Genomic DNA, 21,788 nt, shown 5'->3' on the forward strand with positions numbered 1-21,788 from the left:
CTGCTTAGCCATTTTGCACTTCCTGTCGATCTTGTTTTTGAGACGTTTGTATTCCTATTTGCCTGCTTCATTTACTGCATTTTTATATTTTCTCCTTTCATCAATTAAATTCAATATTTTTTCTGTTACCCAAGGATTTCTATTAGCCCTCGCCTTTTTACCTACTAGGTCCTCTGCTGCCTTCACTACTTCATCTCTCAAACCTACCCATTCTTCTTCTACTGTATTTCTTTCCCCCATTCCTGTCAATTGTTCCCTTATGCTCTCCCTGAAACTCTGTACAACCTCTGGTTTAGTCAGTTTATCCAGGTCCCATCCCTTTAAATTTCCACCTTTTTGCAGTTTCTTCAGTTTTAATCTACAGTTCATAACCAATAGATTGTGGTCAGAGTCCACATCTGCCCCTGGAAATGTCTTACAATTTAAAACCTGGTTCCTAAATCTCTGTCTTACCATTACGTAATCTATCTGAAACCTGCCTGTATCTCCAGGTTTCTTCCATGTATACAACCTTCTTTTATGATTCTTGAACCAAGTGTTAGCTATGATCAAGTAGTGCTCTGTGCAAAATTCCACAAGGCGGCTTCCTCTTTAATTTCTTAGCCCCAATCCATATTCACCTACTACGTTTCCTTCTCTCCCTTTTCCTACTACCGAATTCCAGCCACCCATGACTATTAAATTTTCGCCTCCCTTCACTATCTGAATAATTTCTTTTATTTCATCATACATTTCTTAAATTACTCCGTCATCTGCAGAGCTAGTTGGCATATAAACTTGTACTACTGTAGTAGGCGTGGGCTTCGTGTCTATCTTGGCCACAATAATGCGTTCACTATGCTGTTTGTAGTAGCTTACCCGCACTCCTATTTCCCTATCCATTATTAAACCGTTTCCTGCATTACTCCTATTTGATTTTGTATTTATAACCCTGTATTCACCTGACCAGAAGTCTTGTTCCTGCTGCCGAACTTCACTAATTCCCACTATATCTAACATTAACCTATCCATTTCCCTTTTTAAATTTTCTAACCTACGTGCCCGATTAAGGGATCTGACATTCCACGCTCCGATCCGTAGAACGCCAGTTTTCTTTCTCCTGATAACGACGTCCTCTTGAGTAGTCCACGTCCGGAGATCCGAATGGGGGACTATTTTCCCTCCGTAATATTTTACCCAAGAGGACACCATCATCATTTAATCGTACAGTAAAGCTGCATGCCCTCAGGAAAAATTACGGCTGTAGTTTCCCCTTGCTTTCAGCCGTTTGCAGTACCAGCACAGCAAGGCCGTTTTGGTTAATGTTACAAGGCCAGATCAGTCAATCATCCAGATTGTTGCCCCTGCAACTACTGAAAAGGCTGCTGCCCCTCTTCAGGAACCACACGTTTGTCTGGCCTCTCAACAGATACCCCTCCGTTGTGGTTGCACCTACGGTAAGGCTATCTGTATCGCTGAGGCACGCTAGCCTCCCCACCAACGGCAAGGTCCATGGTTCTTGGGCGGGGGGGGGGGGGGGGGGGGAAGGGAGGGGGGGTTAAGTAGTTCTAAGTTTCAGGGGACCGATGACCTCAGATGTTAGGTCCCTTAGTGCTCAGAGCTATTTGAACCATTTGAGCCCCCGTGCTGTTTGTGAATAGATTTAAACCATTTTATGGTCGTGATATCGAGGTGGATATGCTTTTCAAGAGATAAATCACAACAACTGTATCTTCGCGTTTTGGCGCCCATATTTACACGATGGAAAATTTCCTTATATCAGGAGTGCTTTGCGCTCACTTTTGATTGTTGCGTTTAGTAAACATCTGGGTATTGATGAGTGTGGTCAAGAATATTCATCAATGGAACATCAGCGCCACCTTGATAACATTATCAGAGGTAGTCCACGTCATTTATATATTGCTATGAGGGTTTTTAAAAGTATTCTTTTGGTGCTAACCAGAACTGTCAACAAATGGGTTGTGCCAATTTATTATAATGTACACCAAGTGGGTCTCTAGTGAACGATATTATCTCATTAACTGTTATCCCCACAAAAAATGTTATTACAGTTTTCGGTAAAACTCTTAGGGGTCCTATTAAGAAATGCCATCAGACCTTTTGTAGGAATTTATTACTTTTACACAACATCAGTGAGTCCCACAATAACGTAATTATCTCATAAAATGTTATCGTCACAAAAAAATTTTATTGTAGTTTTAGGTAGAACTCTGTGGGTGCTATTCAGAACTGTCATCAGAACTGTTCTACGAATTTTGTTTTCGTAGAGAAAGTGAGTATCAGATTAAAACAACTATCGCATAAACTATTATCGTCACAAAAATGTTGTTAACATTTTCAATACAACTCTTCAGGTGTCATCCAGAACAGCCAACAAAACTGTTATACAATTTTTTTTCCAAACTGACAAATAATGTTTTGCTATAGCAAAATTTTACCGAGGTATTGTTTTCTTCCAAAAATTCTGCAGAACTATTCGTGTTTTGAGCAGGGAACTCTAGAACTATTGCATACATATCAAGAACTATGAAGAAAATGTATATTTCTCGAAAAAGGGGTGCAAACTTCACGGGAAATGCTCATAAGCATTCCTTATTAAACGCAGTTACTTCGTAAACAATTACTTGCACACAATATGTTACTAGCATTTTCGATAGAACTCTTACAATGCTGTCATCAGAATTGTTGTACGAATAGATATATTTTCTCCTTGTAGAGTAAGTGAGCCCTACAATTAATCAATTACCTTACAAAATATTATCACAACAAAGAAATGTTATTATGATTACCGATAGAAGTCTTGAGGCGTTATCCAGAACTATCATCACAACTGTTGTGCGAATAACCTATTATATATATTCTGTAGAGAAAGTGTGTCCCACATTAAATCAATTTATCTCATAAACTATTATCGACACAAAAAATGTTATTGGAATTTTCGACAGATCTCTTGGGGTTCTGTTCAGAACTGTCCTAAGAACTGTTGTACAAATTTACTTTTTGCGAAAATTGACAAAGAATGATTTCCATACCAAAATTTTTTCGAGTATTGTTGTTTTCTTCGCTAAATTCTGCTGAACTACTGAAATTTTGTACAAAGAACTCTAGAACTATGGCATATCTATCAAGAACTCTGAAAAAATATACATTTCTGAAAATAAGGGCGCCAACTTGACAGTAAGTGAAAAGATTTTCTCCTTAAATTGCAATTATCTCGTAAACTATTAGCTGCACAAAACAATGTTATTAGGATTTTCGATAGAACTCTTGAGAACTGTCCTCAGAACTGTTGTACGAATTTACATTTTGCGGAAATTAACAAAGAATATTTTCGATGCGAAAATTTTTTCGAGTATTGTTGTTTTCTTCGATAAATTCTGCGGAAAATTGTTCAAATTTTTTACAAAGAACTCTATAACTATGGCACATCTATCAAGAACTATGAAAAAAATGTATATTTCTCGAAAGAGGGGTGCTGTGCTAACTTGACACGACTTTTCCCTTGCAGTCAGCTGGTGTGACGGTGCAGCACGGCGGGGCGTGATGGGACGGTCTGTGACACAAGGCCTTTCGCCCGTGGCGCCGCGGGCACTGCCGCTGTGACGTCACGGCTGGCTGCAGCCGACAGCCCGAGGCGCGTAATTATAGTACAGCTGGCTGGCGCGCGTACATACAGCACTGCCGCCGCTTTCCCCCGCAACACACCACCACTATACTCCGTTCATCATAAGAATAAACCTCGTGTAAACATTAAACATTTCGTTCCACGTGGAGCATAAGCAAATCTGTCTCGAGCACAGTCAAGTACGAAAATGAGGATACGTTTTATGCTGTGCGTTACACTTACGTCGACTCAGCGATAGTAAGGGACAACAGCTTTACCGGCGCATTTAACTTGGAAAGCACTGGCCAGCCACCTGGCAGAGCAGAGAAGCCTTGAATGTCATTTAATTTTTGAACGGAAGGAAATAATGGTAAAACTCAGGCGGTATGCTTCTTAGGTGATCTGAAAGATAACATGGTCTCAATCTTAGCTAACATAGTGCTGTAATTAAAAACGAGAGTAACGAAAATTTCTGACTTTATCATGGTTAATTTTTCTGCAGGAGATATGTGCGGCGTAAAAGCGCACTGCTGAGATTTCACCATTTAGTTAATTTAATATTGAAGCCACTGAAGGTATTACAGTCAGTCGACTGGCAACCTCTGAATTTCTTCCATACCGGCCTCCGAGGAAAGCGGCACATTTCAGTACTGCTACGTTGATACCGAGGCGTTCAACAACAGAATCCTAAGCCACCAAATTGTCCACATTCCCTCCTCCTCCTCCTCTTTTATGACGTGCTGTTTTGCATTTCGCCAGCGCTCGGTAGTGACGTGTCACAAAGCTTCGTGCATTAGTTCCAGTAAGTTTGGCAGCTTCAGTGTCTTGTTATTTCTCGCAACAAATCCCGTAACTTGCCCCCATACCAATTGTATCACATCTATTCAGACACCAGTGGTACGATGACAACTGTAAAATGCAGCATTTGTACAGAGTGCTCGACGCCGTGAAAATTGTTTTCTGTGTTTCTACGATGCTTATCACTTCGGTTCGTGTGATACCACATCTGCCCCATAAAACAGTGGGCATATTCAAAAAATGAGTATTTGATTTTTCATTTTTCTCCAAAAATTTAATTGTGAAATGTTTTTTTAACTTCTAAATCTGTAACAATCTTTTATAATACATCAATAATTAAGGGCGTGCATTTGCAACGAAAATCAGAATTCTGCTCTTGATAGGTAATTAGAAATCAGAAGATGTGCAATTTTCTTCAAAGAAATTATGGTTAAGTACGAGTTAATTACCACATATTGGCAAATTTAATATTTAAATGATTTAGGTATTCAAAGAGAACAAAAAGAGATTGTTGATCACAACGGGTTTCGAACCACCAACCACTAGCCCGCCCGATTAACAAACAAGGACGCTACCGATTACGCCAAGATCACTATTAAACCTGCTTCTCTTATATTTATTACATCATGTTTCTCAATAAACGTCAAAGCTCATTTTCTTCTGTAATGTTGTGAAAAACATTAAGAACAGCTTGTTTCTTAGCCATTAACGGTGTCCCGTGCGCGTGTTTCGCTACGAAGCAAGAAGTAGTGTCATCCATTTTCGCTGTACACATGGACAGTGAGAGAATCAGAGCGTAAGTAGCACTTGCTGAGACTGTGACTGTACACGATTTTTAAAATAAAAATTACGTAGCTAACGTATGATTAAGAAAAACGTTGATGATCGTTAATACATCAGAAAGTCTTAAAGTTTCATTTACAATGACATAGTAATAAAGTATCCTAATACACACTTTGGACCTACTCCCAAAAGCGGAATAATACCAGTGTTCGGGAGCTACGGCTGCTGACCAATCATCGCGTTTGTGTTTGTTTACATCAGGCTTATTCTTACGATGAACGGAGTACAGCTGCTCGCTGCTGCCACGATTCTGTCCTCTTATTAAATATATATAACGTTGTTTCGCAAAGCGCCTATCATCCAGCACACGTTGGTCTATCCATTCTTCATATGATTTTGGAACGGATCTCGGTCGATTTTAGGACACATTCTAAGTTGGTATCTGAACGAATCATAAGTTGATTTTTGAATGGTGTACGTGGTGTCCTTGCCAGGTGAATACACGTCGCATCTAGATATAAAAAACTTTCCCGCAGACTTATGTGGTTGACTGGGTATGTGAATGATAAGCGTTGTTATAAGCGAAATGCGTCGATTCGGACTACGAGAGTGGAAATAAACGACTAACAGGAATAACAGGTAAGAAAGACTACATTTATCTTCTCGGTGTATGAAAGAAAATTAAATATGGACAGAAAATTTTTGCGAGATTGCTACACTACTAACGGCCAGCTGCACAGGCCCTAGTAGGCGACTGCTTAATTCTATTCTCTGAATAGTACGGAAAACGCCTTGTACGAAAACGTAATAACGACTAATCGGAGAATAAACAAGGGATAACTAAACCTGTGACTCTGCCATGGTTAGTGAAGTTAACTGGAGAGTACGTTTTGACAATGGCAGGAATAGTTACAGAATTAGTTATGGCAAGATTGTTTGTTAGAACGAGGAAGGAGAACAAACGGGGACATCACACAAATTATATGGAAGAATATGACGATTACAAATTTACATAAAAATTCCGTACTACTATTACTTTTCTATCCCATGGTTGAGAAACTCGAGCATGTGAATGCAATTTAAATTTATTTCCTAACATAAAGCTTTTTGCTTGTAGTAGGCCTAATAGGCATTTGATATTGGTACTTCGTGAATTAAATTCTATCGTGTTATTTATGTAAATGATGTAGATAAAAATTACCATTTGTGCCAAAACAGTCTCATTTACTTGGCCTGTGTCACAAATACTGCAATATTAGAAAGGCCTATTTCGTTTTATCTAGCAGACAGTGACAAAATAGGCGTAATAAAATCGAGAAACCACACTAGTCAGTCGTGGGTACTATTCGTATTAACAACATTTTCATTATTAAACAACGACATTTTGATTTTTCAAGTACCAAAACGTTTGACGAACTTTGATGAGGCAATAGATTCTTTCGCAGAAAGGAAACATGCCATGTAAACCTTTAGCAAGATTAGGGAGTAAAAACTGCTGGAGCCTAAGGATTGAAGAAATGTGTACTGTCTTGCTCGTCTCTTGTCTTTACTGCTTTCATGTTTCCTATTTGGAATTTTGTATCACACAAGGGCGAAAGTGATTAACTAATAAGCAATAAAGAGTGCAAATTTTCCGAAGAGTTCTTATTCTCTCGGTCATAAATAATCCCGCCCAGTATTAACTGTGAAGTTTCGCTAAGGGAGTAAGATGTCAAACCGGACTACTGGGAGCAGGAGCGATACCACAGGACATTTTAATTTCCATGTCCTGAATATAGGTTTGATGGCTTCCATTACAAAGTATACACGTTTGAATTCCACACAGAGCGAAATACAGTGACGTGTGATATACTCGTAGGAATACTGTGTGAAGTGGCGGGGCAGTACACTTTGGCACACTTAATATCAAATAACATGTATTATATTTCCTCGAACATATATGTTTTATATATCAAAAAGATGTGCGCTACAAAACGAAAATATTTTTGTAAATAGATTTTTAAAAATTTTTGACGTCCTATCTCAAACGCTCAAGGGGGAGGAGGCGCCAGTATCAAGTTTTTGTCCCGGTTCGGAAATATCGTAGATACGGGGCTGATCTTTATTGTGCACTCGTAAACATTTAAAGGCAGTTATTTGTATGTAGCACCATGAACCCTCCCTCCCATTCCAGGATTGTTGCCGTTTACAGGGACCGCTATTACGTGATTCGGCAAATTTATTTTGACTCTGTTGTTGGATGTCGTTCTAGTCGTCAGTTCACCTAAGGCAAGTAATCAGTCAGCACTGTCTTTCTGTGAATCCGCGGAAACTTTGTTCTCTGTGTTACCGTATTATAACTGTTCGTGTTTTTGCCTAAACGAGTGTGAGAAACTACCAGAAAACCACTGTCAGGCTGGCCGTTGTGGCAGACCAACGACCATTAATCCACTGCGCGGATAAGATTCGGGCCAGGTTCACCTCCCCATCTCGCAAGCCAGAGCGCTGCGCGTTAAGGTATACGACCAGATCGTGAACGACTAGAGCTACCACTTCTAAGCACGTGACCATCGCCAGCCAACATAAAACTGTTATTTTAGGCTGTATGGCTTCATAACTGCTGTGGTGTTAAGAATGAAAAATACAAGTGTAACAAGCCATTATGAGTCATTGTAGACTCTTATATTCTCCGTATGCCGGCCGTGGTGGCCGAGCGGTTCTAGGCGCTTCAGTCCGATACCGTGCGACTGCTACGGTCGCAGGTTCGAATCCTGCCTCGGGCATAGATATGTGTGATGTCCTTAGGTTAGTTAGGTTTAAGTAGTTCTAAGTTGTAGCGGACTGATGACCTCAGATGTTAAGTCCCATAGTGCTCAGAGCCATTTGAACCATGCTCAGTACGATGTCCGTTTTCGTCTTCGTGTGGATTGTACTGACCGCACTGTTTTCTACAAAACAATAGCTCTCAATTTTCCTTTTCGAGTTCTTCTCTCGTAAGAGCGACTAAATACCTGAATTCCCGAACAAACAAAAAACCTGCACCGTACAACAGTAAGGGCATAAACTGGTAAATGTGTATTCAATGGAAATGATATCAGCAGTGAAGAACTATCTGTTTAAGGAGAAAATCAATACTCTACGATCTTTCGAACTTACGAAGAAAGCTAGATACAAAAGATTGTAAAAAAAGGCCTGTTTACTGCCCTGTAAATATGATATGTTTGTTCGCATGTATTTTCTCGAACAAATAAAATGTTAGTGTTTTTGGAGATGTTTGGACGACACTTTTCCTATTCGTTCAGTTCTCAGCAGTGTGGAGAACTTCGCCAACAATATTTGGCATGAATCTTACTTTGATTGCTATTGCTACTTCCTCAATCGTGTTACAATATTTCGACTTTTGGAAAGAAAATCAGTCCCCCATAATATTACTTTCGCCGTTCGAGCGCTAAACCGGACAGCGGGAAGCACTCACGGCAATCGCATTTGGGCGCCAAGGTGTAAACACTCTTGACACGTAAGGCTGCGATTACAGTGGCACCGGTATCAATAGATTCCGCCGACGACGACCGACATTGGCTGTGCGCGGTCACCTTTCCAAATCAGTAGCTCATTATGAGCGCCGTCACACTGTAGCCAATCGCACAGTCTGAACGTAAAGACTTCGGACAACAATCGGTAAAATTAAAACAGTTCTTCACAGACTAAATATGGAGTGTGAGAAACTGATAAGTTTAATCCAAGAGCAAGTGAGTGTGTGGCATCCTGAGGATAACAATATCATAATCGGGATACAGTTCGGAATTTGTGGACTGAAATTGTACGATTATTGGTAACCACTAGTACGCAAAGTCTTTACCGGGAATTTTACGTGTAAATTACAGCCTCAAAACATAATTTGTTCAAGTGACAAAGATTGCATATCTTAAGCTTAAAGTTACTGTAGTGGATCCTTTTTGGGTTGTGGTAGGTGGACATTAGCTGTCTACAAACAAATTATTATTACTTCTCACTGCCGTTTTTATGCCGGCATGGTGTCGATTCGGTTACATGAAGTGGTTTGCAAATATGGTGTATGTGTGTCTACTTTTCAGCGCTTTAGGTGTTCATAGTATCTTCTTCTAAACTTCATGTTTGTTACACAAGTATCCTGAATGACAGTCATTGAAGGTTAACTGACATATGTCTACACAACTTCAAATACATTCAGCAAAACGTAGTTTTTGTAATCTTGTTCTTCAGGGTTTCGAACAATCATTTCGAATACGTAAAGCCGAAGACTCATACGTGAAACACTCTCGGAAAACGAAAACTAATTTCGAGTTCTTGTGTAATTGTGATTCGAGCTGCTTTAAAAAATCGTATAATCACATTAAACATCCAATTCTGTTTCAAATAAAACTAGAAGTAACACTTCGGTATTTGACATCTGGCGATTACATCTTTTCAATATTTAGTTAGGCTTATACCACGGCTGAAAAGCACAATTTCAACGTTTTTGTGTAATATATTGGGTTCTATTTACGATGTCTTTAGACTAATTTAAAAGCTAATATCTTCACTATTGCAACCCAAATATTACTAAATATTCAATTTATCCTCTACCGAATTTTGGAGCTATCTTTGAGCAAATGCAGTGAAAGACACTGTACTAGGCATGTAGCTGATTTCCTTTATTAAAAGCTACACTCGATCTGAAATAATACTGTCACCAGAAACCTCGTTATTTCCATTTTCAAGTCCACTGGCCAAGTGTTTAAAGAGCATTTAAGTTTCCAGTATTAGAATTTGATTATCTGAATATATCGTACGAGCTCCATTAATTTTCACCATTTTTTACAATAAAGTGAGCTGCTGTGAGACCAGAAGTCTTCCTTTCATTATTTAAATAACACTAGCTCACTCTCACATAAATTTTATCCATGCATCATCTACTTTCACAACGTAACTTAACCATTATGTACTCATAAAGTTCATTGGTAAAACCTTTATACACCGAAGTCGCACATCCCACCACTGTAGCCTAATGAACTTTTCTCGGAACTGTTTTGGAGAGATTCTTCATGCAGCGTACCACTGAAAATACACATTTTTGTAATACACAAGTATAAACAAGTATAAATATGAAAAACCATCAAGAAAGGCCTGTCGTATTCAAAAGTGGCGGCTCCTTCTGATGCTTATCAATGGTGGGAGAAAGAAAGCGGTGACACAAAGTTAAGGCGTTTTTACCATGTATTCGTGTAACTTGTACGGTAATTCCAGTAACTGATGTCAGAGTGTACAGCACTCACCACGTTCTTTTCGGGACAGATACAGCTCATTCACACGCATTCGGCACCTTTTTAACAGCAAATGTCACATTGCAGCACTCGTCTCCAAGCACAGAGGCGTCGTGATACACATTCAACCCCTGCAGGTTAAAATCTAACCTACCTCATACACAGAACAGATTCTAACCTAACCTCCTTGGTCCCGCCAAAAACTGCCGAAGGAGATGGGGCGCACCTGACCAACCTGTCGGCCGATGTCATCGGGCGACGTATGACGACCAGTATCGGTGGCACTGTGAACGCAGTACAGAAATAATATGCCAGGATCGCTGCAGTACTCACTCGGCACGAGCAGTCGACTGCGGCAAGAAACGTCGGTTCAAAAGGTGGTTCAGAATCCGGACAGGGAGAGAATGAAATGGATTCCGGGTAGGGAGAGAATGAAATGGATTGTCTGGCCACCTGTACCGGCAGCCCGTCCACTGCTGTGCGTGGCTGCTCGTCCAGTGGACGCCACGCAGCCGCCACGTAGTCTCCCTGGGAGGGGGACGCCGTAATGTGAGCGGACACCGCGGCCCGGCCGGGAATCGATCCGCAGCGCGCTGATGGCACTGTCGGCTGCGCTTGCCACGGCGAACAAGCAGCGACCCGCCAGGTTAATTTGGGCAGTCCGCGGCACTCAGGCCGCGCGGATGGCGCCCGCACCGCGCCTGACGGCACCAATTCCCGTCCGCGCGGAATTTTAATTTAATGGACGTCCCGGAAATGTGAAACACCCTCAAATCGCGCGAAAAATGACAACGTGGCCACGGCTAACGGAAAGCTGCGTCGACAGCGGTAGCGTTCTCCCAAAAAAGCTTATAGCCTTCCATCACCTACTCTTTCCGACAAGCGACACAAAAATATACTAAGGGCAAATGAAAATACTTCTTACAGATAACGTTAGAGTTATGTTTGTTTGGGTGGCCATGTTCCGCAGCATCCACCCCCTCCCCCCATCTTAAACATACTACATTTTAATTCTCATAGGTTATAAACAGTTTTGCTTACGAGTGCGGTGCGCAGTTTACTTACGGCGCTTATTACTCCTTTTTACATATTTTGAAGCCACGTATATTTCCCTTGTTGCTAGCATAGATTTTTATCGAGAAACTTGGGTTTCGCTCTCAGCCTTCGCGTTGTTTCTCCGCTTTTCTTTTTCCTGCATTTGACCACTTTCCACTGCACTTCACTTTCATGCAACTACGCAATGGTTTTTCTTCATCTTAATTTCATTGTGGGTTCATTTTTTTTAATATTCAGCTCCGTGTTTTTGAGTCTTCAATTGTTTTTCCTCTGTATTTACCTTTCACTTCTCTAGAACTTGGAAAACATAACATTCGCGATATTGGCACCATTCATAATATATATATATATATATATATATATATATATATATGGAAAACAATTTAACACTCGAAGCCGGCCAGGGTGGCTGAGCGGTTCTAGGCGCTACAGCCAGGAACCGCGCGACCGCTACGATCGCAGGTTCGAATCCTGCTTCGGGCATTGATGTGTGTGATGTCCTTAGGTTCGTTAGGTTTAAGTAGTTCTAAGTTCTAGGGCACTGATGACCTCAGAAGTTAAGTCCCATAGTGCTCAGAGCCATTTGAACCATTTAACACTCGAAAACACAGACCTGAAGGCAAAACAAGTGGAGCCATAGTCAAATTTTTATGAAGACAAACTCACCTGAAGTCCTACAGAAGTGCGTCGAAGTGCAGTCCAAAGAAACCAATTGCTGGAAGAGGAAAAGTTTGTAACGACGTTAAGGGCAGCAACAAACAGCGTAAGTACATTGTGCACCACACTCCTGAGAATAAACTCTTTCTAATATCACCACCATCAGTTTTATGCTTTATTAGAAGGTCCTTTGTCTCTCCATTTCCTGCGATCCAATGCTTCCTTCTTAACCAAAATCGTTCAAATGGCTCTGAGCCTATGGGACTTAACTTCTGAGGTCATCAGTCCCCTAGAACTTAGAACTACTTAAACCTAACTAACCTAAGGACACCACGCACATCCACGGCCGAGGCAGGATTCGAACCTGCGACCGTAGCGGTCGCGCGGTTCCAGACTGTAGCGCCTACAACCGCTCGGCCACCCCGGCCGGCCTTCTTAACCAGCGCAATACTTGGGGGTGGGGCGGATATTGTAATCTATATTGTTTTTAATTAGTTCTTCAAGCAAGTTCCATAAATGGTATAAAGTTTAACTGAAAACTTAACCCAAAAATTTAAGTCTTAGTAGTTGGTGTCGCTTTTCACTATGCATGACATATTCAATAGTTTCGGGTTCAGGACTTCCTTACACATCAATATCTCTTTAAAAAGTATGTTGTGAGTAAAAGTCAACAACAATTGACGAAATTAGTATTTTTTAGAAAAAAAATGGTTCAAATGGCTCTGAGCACTATGGGACTTAACTTCTGTGGTCATCAGTCCCCTAGAACTTAGAACTACTTAAACCTAACTAACCTAAGGACATCACACACATCCATGCCTGAGGCAGGATTTGAACCTGCGATCGCAGCAGTCGCGCGGTTCCGGACTGAGCGCCTTAACCGCGAGACCACCGCGGCCGGCAGTATTTTTTTTTTTTTAATCTTTATATCGTGGTCATAGAGTACCCCCACTTGACAGTACACGTTATTGAAAACACGTTGATACTGCTGAGCGCGGTAAGAGATATTTTCAGGTTCTGGGTCCTACTTACACGTCAGTATCGCTTTAAAAATATGTTTTTAATGCAAGTCAACAAGAATTAACGAATTTTGTTTTTTAACTTTTTTAGGATGGACATGAAGTACTCCTCCGCTCCCCCTCCCCCTATAATGGGCGTTATGGAACACGCTTTGGTTTAGCTAGAGTTAAAGGTGCTGTATGTGCTGCCGTCCAGGATCTGGAGCTCCTTCCTCCCTCGATGCCTCTTCCCCTCTAAAGGTTGTTCATATAATACCCCCCTTTCTTCTTAATATATGTCAAGTCCAGTTTTCTTCCTATTTTTTAACATGCGATAACTGTCTTTCCTTCCTCACTCTTCTCGGCACCTCTTCAATTTTCACACTACCCATCCACTTATCCTTTACTACTCCGCCATGTCGAAATCTCGAAAGCCTTCAGCCTTCCTCTGTCTTTCTTCCTCAGCATCCGTGTTCAAGTACTATGAAGTCTATGTTGATTTGTCTTCTCCATACGACCGAATACCATCTTCTCAGCTTCTACGATACTAACAGTTCCTTGTCGAGAACCTTGTTCAGCCCTTTCCGGCTTCAATGATACAGTACATACAGCAAATTCCTACTCACAGAGATAAATGACACATATAGAGACACTTTTTTTCTGTATATTTGCTCGCCTTTCTGGGCACTATATCCTTCTCTACCATGAATCTGATGATTAAATGCATTTCTGCAAGTTCCTGTAACGTGTGGATTAATATTTACTCCATGTTTCGACAGTGATGAACGGCGAATTAAGTTCCATCGTGGACACAAACAACTGGCAGTCGTTTACCATGGAAACATCCTCAACGTCGATTCCGCAGGCAGTTGTATGTTACGAAACGCAGGCACTTCTCACATGCAATGTTCAGTCAACACACTTCACACGCTACCGTTGATTTCTTTACTTAAAGTACTCAGTTTAGGATTCTCTGCCGTCTGTACAACTTTGAGCCTAGACACACTTCCTGGTAGATTAAAATGGGTTCCCGGACTGGGACTGGAACCGAGCACCTTCGCCTTTCTGTTGAGTCTATAGGTTTGGAACCATTTACAAAAGCCCAACGTCTTTTAACTTCACTCTCAACGACTACGTTATGTTTTCAGCAATACATTTCCTTCATTTATTCACCGGCTAATTACAGGAATAAGAAAGCTGCTGCTGTTACGAGAACAACATTTGAAAGAAAATTCGTTGTTAAAATAACTGCAAACACGAAGGCTAGTGAAATCGAAAAGTCCTAAACATGATGTCACTAGGTAGTCTTCAAATACACAAATAATGGTCAGAAGTGAACGACGAGAAGAGTGTCAGGAAATTCCGCAGCTTGAGTTTTGTATTGTGAAAACTACTTAGTAACAGAGTCAAACTGCACCTTTGTAACTGTGTACGTATACGAAGGCAGCATTTTAGGGAGAAAGTGTGCATTACAATAGCATGTACGTACTAAAATAATGCCAGGATTTCAAGTACGGAAGAAAGTAGTATGAGGTTTGGCGTATTCAGATGGAGCGGTCTCCATCGTCTGACTATCGTGATTTATGTTTTCCTGGTTTTTCCCTAAATCGTTTTGGGTGAATGTCGGGAAGGTTCCCTCAAAAAACACTGCCTTTTTGCTTCTCCATCGTTGGCCGAATGTGTTAGCACTCTGCCTCGAATCATCTTGACGTCACCAGGTGTTAAACGTTGATCCTGCTAACACTTTAGTTGTTTTGTAGTTTTAATTAAGGTAAGTAATACAGATTTCAGACCCGCAGTGCTCTGCTTGCCTTGGTCCTAATGGAAGTGTTCCTCTGACCTCTAGACTGACTTGATCAGTCAGTTAAAGCGGGACTCACAGTTTAACGCGGATCCCCAACCACGGCGCAACTTGGAATTTTTTTTATATATGTTGACAAGTATTGAACGAGGAGAAAGGAAACGTAAGTGACACAAAAAATAACTGGGAGAGCCCTGTATTTGTCGTCTGGCAGTTAAAAGCTGAGCCACCTAGCAACACTGAACTAAGAAGTAAAACTGTCGAGAACTGAAGGTGGGTTTGAGCACCACAGTGTTTTATCTGGCATGGTCCAATTCGAGATGGTAGGCATGATCCTATTCGAGATGGTATGCCATCACCTTCCTTCAACCTCTGAACTCACTGACCCAGTAGATATAAGAGGACCTCCAGTGTACTTATGGTGCAGCTACATTTCTCACATTAACGAACACTGCCAGCGCTGGAAGAAGGTGGGTTTGAGCACCACAGTGTTTTATCTGGCATGGTCCAATTCGAGATGGTAGGCATGATCCTATTCGAGATGGTATGCCATCACCTTCCTTCAACCTCTGAACTCACTGACCCAGTAGATATAAGAGGACCTCCAGTGTACTTATGGTGCAGCTACATTTCTCACATTAACGAACACTGCCAGCGCTGGAAGAAGGGACAAGTGACAGATTAAAATCCTCAGAGAGATAAGGGATCGATCCCGTGACCTTCGGATTTGTAATCTGTTACTTTACCACTGAGCCTAGTGACACGCAACTCCAACTGCGAGCCGTGTCTATTTGTTAACACGGAACTGTGAACACAAAGCCGACGAATAAGGGGCCACAAAAGAAGGGTACCGAAACCGTTAATGGGTACAGATGCGCCCCTTTATCACCCGCAAACCGCAGAAAAGAACGCTACCTTACAGTTTAACCGTACGCACCAGAGTGTAAAGTTTTTCTACTGAACTGTCAGTCTAAACGCAAAAGTGAAAGCAGGTGCCGAAGCCTTGCGGAATAGAGCGGCCCTTAAGTATAAGTAAGAGCTCAGAATCTCAGAGTCTTTTGTGTGCGAGTAATCGCGTTATAACAAAAAAAGGAAACGTAATCCGGAGCGAAAGAATGGGGAGATTAAAACCTGTGCGGGGCCGTCTGAATGGGGTAATCCCCTTGTTATTCCCCGGGCGCCTTGACGGCGGGACGCGCGACAGAGGGCGCTGGTTCGGAACGCGCAGGCCGGAATAAGCCGGCGGGCGCGGGCGCGGGCGCAGGCGGTACGTGAGCCGAGGGTCTGGCCGAGCGCGCGCGGCGACGCAGGCGCAATACAGCATAATAACACTGCGGCAGGCGGCCGCAGCGGCGGCCGCAGGGGCTCCACCGGGCACGCGCCCGTCCCAGTCACTATCTGTACACTTATCTGAAGGCTAGTGTGCAAGCTGCGTGCATCCAGTTCACCCCTCAGTTCCATTTTCAATTCTGCGCGTTCCGCGCTGTGTTCGAGTCGATAAATGGACAATGCAGGAAAAAAAAGGAAAGTAGCAGTGTGTTGTGTGGTTGCTGCAGTGACGCTACTTTAATTCCTTCCAAAAACCGCTCGAAGGTTCGGTTTCTACGCTACACTTTTATGAGTCGCGTCACAGCCCAGAAATTTGCTTTTGTATTAAAACACTGTGCGCGGCTGCTGTTGCGCACTATCGGTATGCACGTGCCAGGATGCGTACCTAGTATGTTCCAAAAAGACGCCCACAAAAGCGGGATTTTCCGGTACTCACACGTCGCGTTCTATCAGTGATAAAAGGTAGCGTCAAGTCTTCTGGTAGCCCGTGGGCCAGGGACCATTTGTAAACTCAGGGCCGGCCGGAGGGGCCGAGCGGTTCTAGGCGCTATAGTCTGGAACCGAGCGACCACTACGATCGCACGTTAGTGTCAGTATCCTACAATACAGGGTCTGAATATTACGCACTTCCTCCTGCTTAGGTAAATGGAGTAAATTGAACAAATACGTTGGTCTCTTTTTTTTTCCATTTGATGTATTCTAGGTGGGCTCGATGGGAGGCGCCATCAGTCCATCGCCTGTTCCTCGGAATACCCCACAAAAAGTATTTTCGCTTTCACCTGCGAACCAAAACGCACCCGAGGATTGCAAGACGACTACGCACAGCCAATCACTGAAATTTTTACGATATATTCCTAAGAACCCGAACAGCCTCGAAAATTTTTATCTTAACTTTATCCGTTTCCAAGATACAGAGGTTCAAAGTTACCCTATTTCTACACGTAAAATTCCACATGAGGCGAAAATGTAGTTTATAAAGTGACGTAGCACGCAAAAATATGCTGTAAAGTGTCTCCGTTGTCATCTGGTAACACCATGTTGTTGTACTGAAGCACATGCAAATTTTTTTGCGTGTAAAAACCGATCTGACGTGTAAAATTAGTTTTGCGTTATTTCAGTTTTACATAAGTAAATCATCTAAATTTTACTGACCAATTTATTTTCGTATGAGTTACATGTTCTGCTGCAGCAGGAAAAAGAAGGGCCGGCCGCGGTGGCCGAGCGGTTCTAGGCGCTTCAGTCCGGAACCGCGGGACTGCTACGGTCGCAGGTTCGAATCCTGCCTCGGGCATGGATGTGTGTGATGTCCTTAGGTTAGTTAGGTTTAAGTAGTTCTAAGTTCTAGGGGACTGATGACCACAGATGTTAAGTCCCATAGTGCTCAGAGCCATTTGAACCATTTTTGTCCTAGGGTTAGTTACGTTTAAGTAGTTCTAAGTTCTAAGGGACTGATGGCCTAAGATGTTAAGTCCCATAGTGATCAGAGCCACTTCAACCGAAAAGAAGGGAACCAGCGCGAAAATAATCTTATGGGAGCACAAAAAATGCGAATATGTTCCTATCTATTTAAAAAAAAAAAACTCTGACTGAAAAATGTACCATTCTGCCTTCCTCAACATCTTTAATATTTTTGCGAGAAATTTTCGCATGCGAACATATTCTCGGTCTTCTATGCTTAGAGGGAGGAGGACAGTGGCACTGGAAAAGAGACGAGAAAGTAATAAACACTGGGAGACAGCAGACAGTAGTTGTGTTACAGAAAGAGCAAAAGAGAGAATGGCAGTGTTATGGAATGAGAGAGACGCAGTAACAGAACAGTGGTAGGAGACGAGTGAAGGAGAGAGTGCCAGTGGGAGGAATAAAGAGAAACTGGAAGTGGGTGACAGCCAGTGATAATTAGGGACAGAGTATATGGCAATGACAACGAGGAAGTGAGAGATAATGACTGCGAGAGAAGACAGCTGCAGTAGGAAGGAAGGAAAGAGTTCTTAGCAGTAAGAGAAACCAAGAGAGAGACTGAGACAGTGGGACGAGACTATAGTAGCAGGACTGAACGAAGGGCACTGTGGTTGTGACACACGAGACAATGACAGAGAGACACAAAGAGATAACGGCAATGCAGAGAAACACAAGGAAATAACGGCAATGAGTTGGGCTGAATGAGTGAGTAAGAGGGCAAGTGAGAGTGGATGGGTACGGGCGACTTCCAGCGATGGACTACTGGGTGTGAGTTACAATGAGGGGGGCTTGTGGGCGTTTGCCGGCCGCAGTGGTCTCGCCGTTCTAGGCGCTCAGTCCGGAGCCGCGCAACTGCTACGGTCGTAGGTTCGAATCCTGCCTCGCGCATGGATGTGTGTGATGTCCTTAGGTTAGTTAGGTTTAAGTAGTTCTAAGTTCTAGGGGACTGATGACCACAGATGTTAAGTCCCATAGTGCTCAGAGCCATTTGAACCATTTTGTGGGCGTTTGAAGTGAGTTGCATGTTAAAAAATGCGCGAATATGTTCGCATGTCAACATTTTTGGGAAAAAATTAAAAGTGCTGAGGATCGTATACTGAGTCAGCTAGAACCCCACCTTTCAGTCAGTCTTTTAAATATACAGGAACATATTCTTATTTTTTTGGGGTCCGATTAAGGCATTTTCCCACTGGTTGCAAAATGAAACACATTCTATACCCCAAAACACAGGAAGATTAAATAAACGCCAAATGGGCTTTCATTTCTGCACGGTGGCAACATGCTGAGGTGCAAGTGACTGGCGACAAGACTGTGCGAACTGCGCAGTTTACTGGCGCAACAGATCCATGGTTTTCGGGATATCTTGTGAGAAAAGCGGGAATTGGGTCGCATGACCCAAGTCATCCGAACCCATAATGGGTGACATGGAAAAGGTCACTCTGTTCGAGACCCTTATTATGTTTTGGTTCAGAATATCAAAGGATATTTTTTTATATTAGACGGTCGTTTTGTGGATAACTTCTGCCAACTTTCTTGTAGACAGGTGTTGTATGTGCTTTCTTCCAACTAATGATCACTGTTCTCCATTCAATCGATCTATGATATATTATGGTTAAAAGAGAGGCTAACTCAGACACAGACTTTGTACACTACTGGCCATTAAAATTGCTACACCACGAAGATGACGTGCTACAGACGCGAAATATAACCGGCAGGAAGAAGATGCTGTGATATGCGAATGATAAGCTTTTCAGAGCATTCACACAAGGCTGCCGCCATTGGTTACACGTCTCGGTCACCTCTTGTTCACATTGACGGCACTTTGAACAGTGGAAGTTACATTTCAGATGTGTTACGACCTGTGGCTCTGCCCTTCATTCGATCCCTGCGAAACCCTACATTTCAGCAGGATAATGCACGACCGCTTGTTGCAGGTTTTGTACGGGCCTTTCTGGATACAGAAAATGTTCGACTGCTGCCCTGGTCAGCACATTCTCCAGATCTCTCACCAATTAAAAACGTGTCGTCAATGGTGGCCGAGCAACTGGCTCGTCACAATACGCCAGTCACTACTCTTGAAGAACTGTGGTATCGTGTTGAAGCTGCATGGGCAGCTGTACCTGTACACGCCATCCAAGCTCTGTTCGATTCAATGCCCAGGCGTATCAAGGCCGTTATTACGGCCAGAGGTGGTTGTTCTGGGTACTGGTTTCTCAGGATCTATGCAACCAAATTGTGTGAAAATGTAATCACATATCAGTTCTAACATATTTGTGCAATGAATACCCGTTTATCATCTGCATTTCTTCTTGGTGTAGCAATTTTAATGGCCAGTAGTGTATTACAGGTCTTAAGAGCTTCCTGTATACGGGCTGGTATGCCATTTTTCCTGTGTACAAAATAAGTCTGCAACTGGCTGGGCACCGTTGTTTCCACTGAACTGGGTTAAGGCTGTTTATATCGAACACGTACTCCTTTCGAACATGTACTCCTTTCGTTACGATAGCTACAAAATTGCGCACACAAATTTCTTTGAAAGGTCAGACAGCGCAGGACACTACACCGATAACGGAAAGCCTGGCACTTTTTCAGCACAGCGAGTGCGAGTGCGGACAAGTGGCCACGGTCTGTCTGCCTCGTCCTGACGTTGCGGGTGGGGCAGTGCCGGAATGGGAGGCAGCGAGCGCACCGGTACAGGAAGCCGGGGGGGGGGGGGGGGGGCGGCAAGGAGAGGAGGGGCGCAGACAGACCTCTGAGGGGCGGGGAGGGGAGCAGGCAGGCAGGCGCGAGGAAAGCGGCGGACGTCCTCCTAGTGCTGGCGGCCGGAAGGCGGGCACTCAGCGGGCAGCCGGCCCGGCCCAGCCCACTGAAGCCCACGCCACAGGGCGGCAGGCCGGGCGCGGTTTCTGCCCGCGGTGAAAGCTGGCCCCTGGCCAATTTCTCGAGTCACTAGCCTCACTCTCGTCAGCCATCTCTTGAATAGTTGGATTCTTGCTTCACCTTGCAGTTCTTTTTTGGTATTCGTGCGATTGCTCTACGACAGAAGAGAACAAGACAGTAATAATCGAAGCATACATGCCAACGTCGGCCTACGATGAAGAAGAAGTGGAAAGAGTGTACAGTGAGATAAAAGGTGCTGTAAACAACAAGACAAGCTTACTACTATGCGAGTTAGGAATGCATCAGTCGGAGAAGGTAGAGATGACACCATAATGGGACCTTTTGGACTTGCAGAAAGAAATGAACGGGAAGATAGATTAGTAGAATCCGTACAGAAATGAACTAGTAATATGTAACACATGGTCTCAAAACCATCCACAGAGAAAGTATAAGTAGAAAGCCCCTGGAGACAGGAAGAGATATCAGATCGATTTCATTCTAGTTAGACCAAGGTTCCAGAATCAATTAAGAGACTGTAGAAGCTACCCAGGCCAAGACATTGATAGTGACCATAACTTAGTGATAGGAGAATCTCATCTGAAACTCAAAAACCTTAAGGAAAGAACTCGAGAGAAATGGGATCTGAATAGATTAAAGGATGATATGGTAGGTCGACATAGGAGGAACAAACAAGCAGGGCTACAATATCAACAACACCAGAAATGTTGAAGAAAGATGACAGACCTTCAAAAGCAATATCCTACGAGCACCAAACGAAATACTTGAGAGACAAAAGGCAAAGCATAAAAAAGACTGGATTACAGAAAGCATAACTACAAAAATAAATTTAAGACGTAACCTGAAACAAGACATCATTGAGAAAGGACAAAGGGAATACAGAGCATTGAGGAATGAAATCAACTGTTGAGTCAAAAAGGCTAAACAACAATTCTTGGAGGACCAATGTAAAGAGGTGAATGAAATATCAAGGTAGGAAAGCTGGAATCTGCTCACAAATCAATAAAACATTTCTTTGGAAACAGACAAATAAAATGCAGTGGAATCCAAAATGAAGATGGGATAGTATTATATCAGCAGAAAGGTGGGAACAATACCTTGAAAAACTGTACGCAGGAAATAACGAAGACCTGGAGCTGGAGAAC

General features: G+C 42.7%; 1 protein-coding gene across 1 annotated transcript in view; it reads right to left on the bottom strand.

Moving 5' to 3' along the window:
- Positions 1–21,788, bottom strand: part of LOC124622011 (neurobeachin) — a 1,442,121-nt gene that overhangs the window by 1,042,591 nt on the left and 377,742 nt on the right. The gene's annotated exons all lie outside the window — the stretch shown is intronic.

Source organism: Schistocerca americana, chromosome 7, assembly GCF_021461395.2.
Source record: "Schistocerca americana isolate TAMUIC-IGC-003095 chromosome 7, iqSchAmer2.1, whole genome shotgun sequence".
NCBI lineage: Eukaryota > Metazoa > Arthropoda > Insecta > Orthoptera > Acrididae > Schistocerca > Schistocerca americana.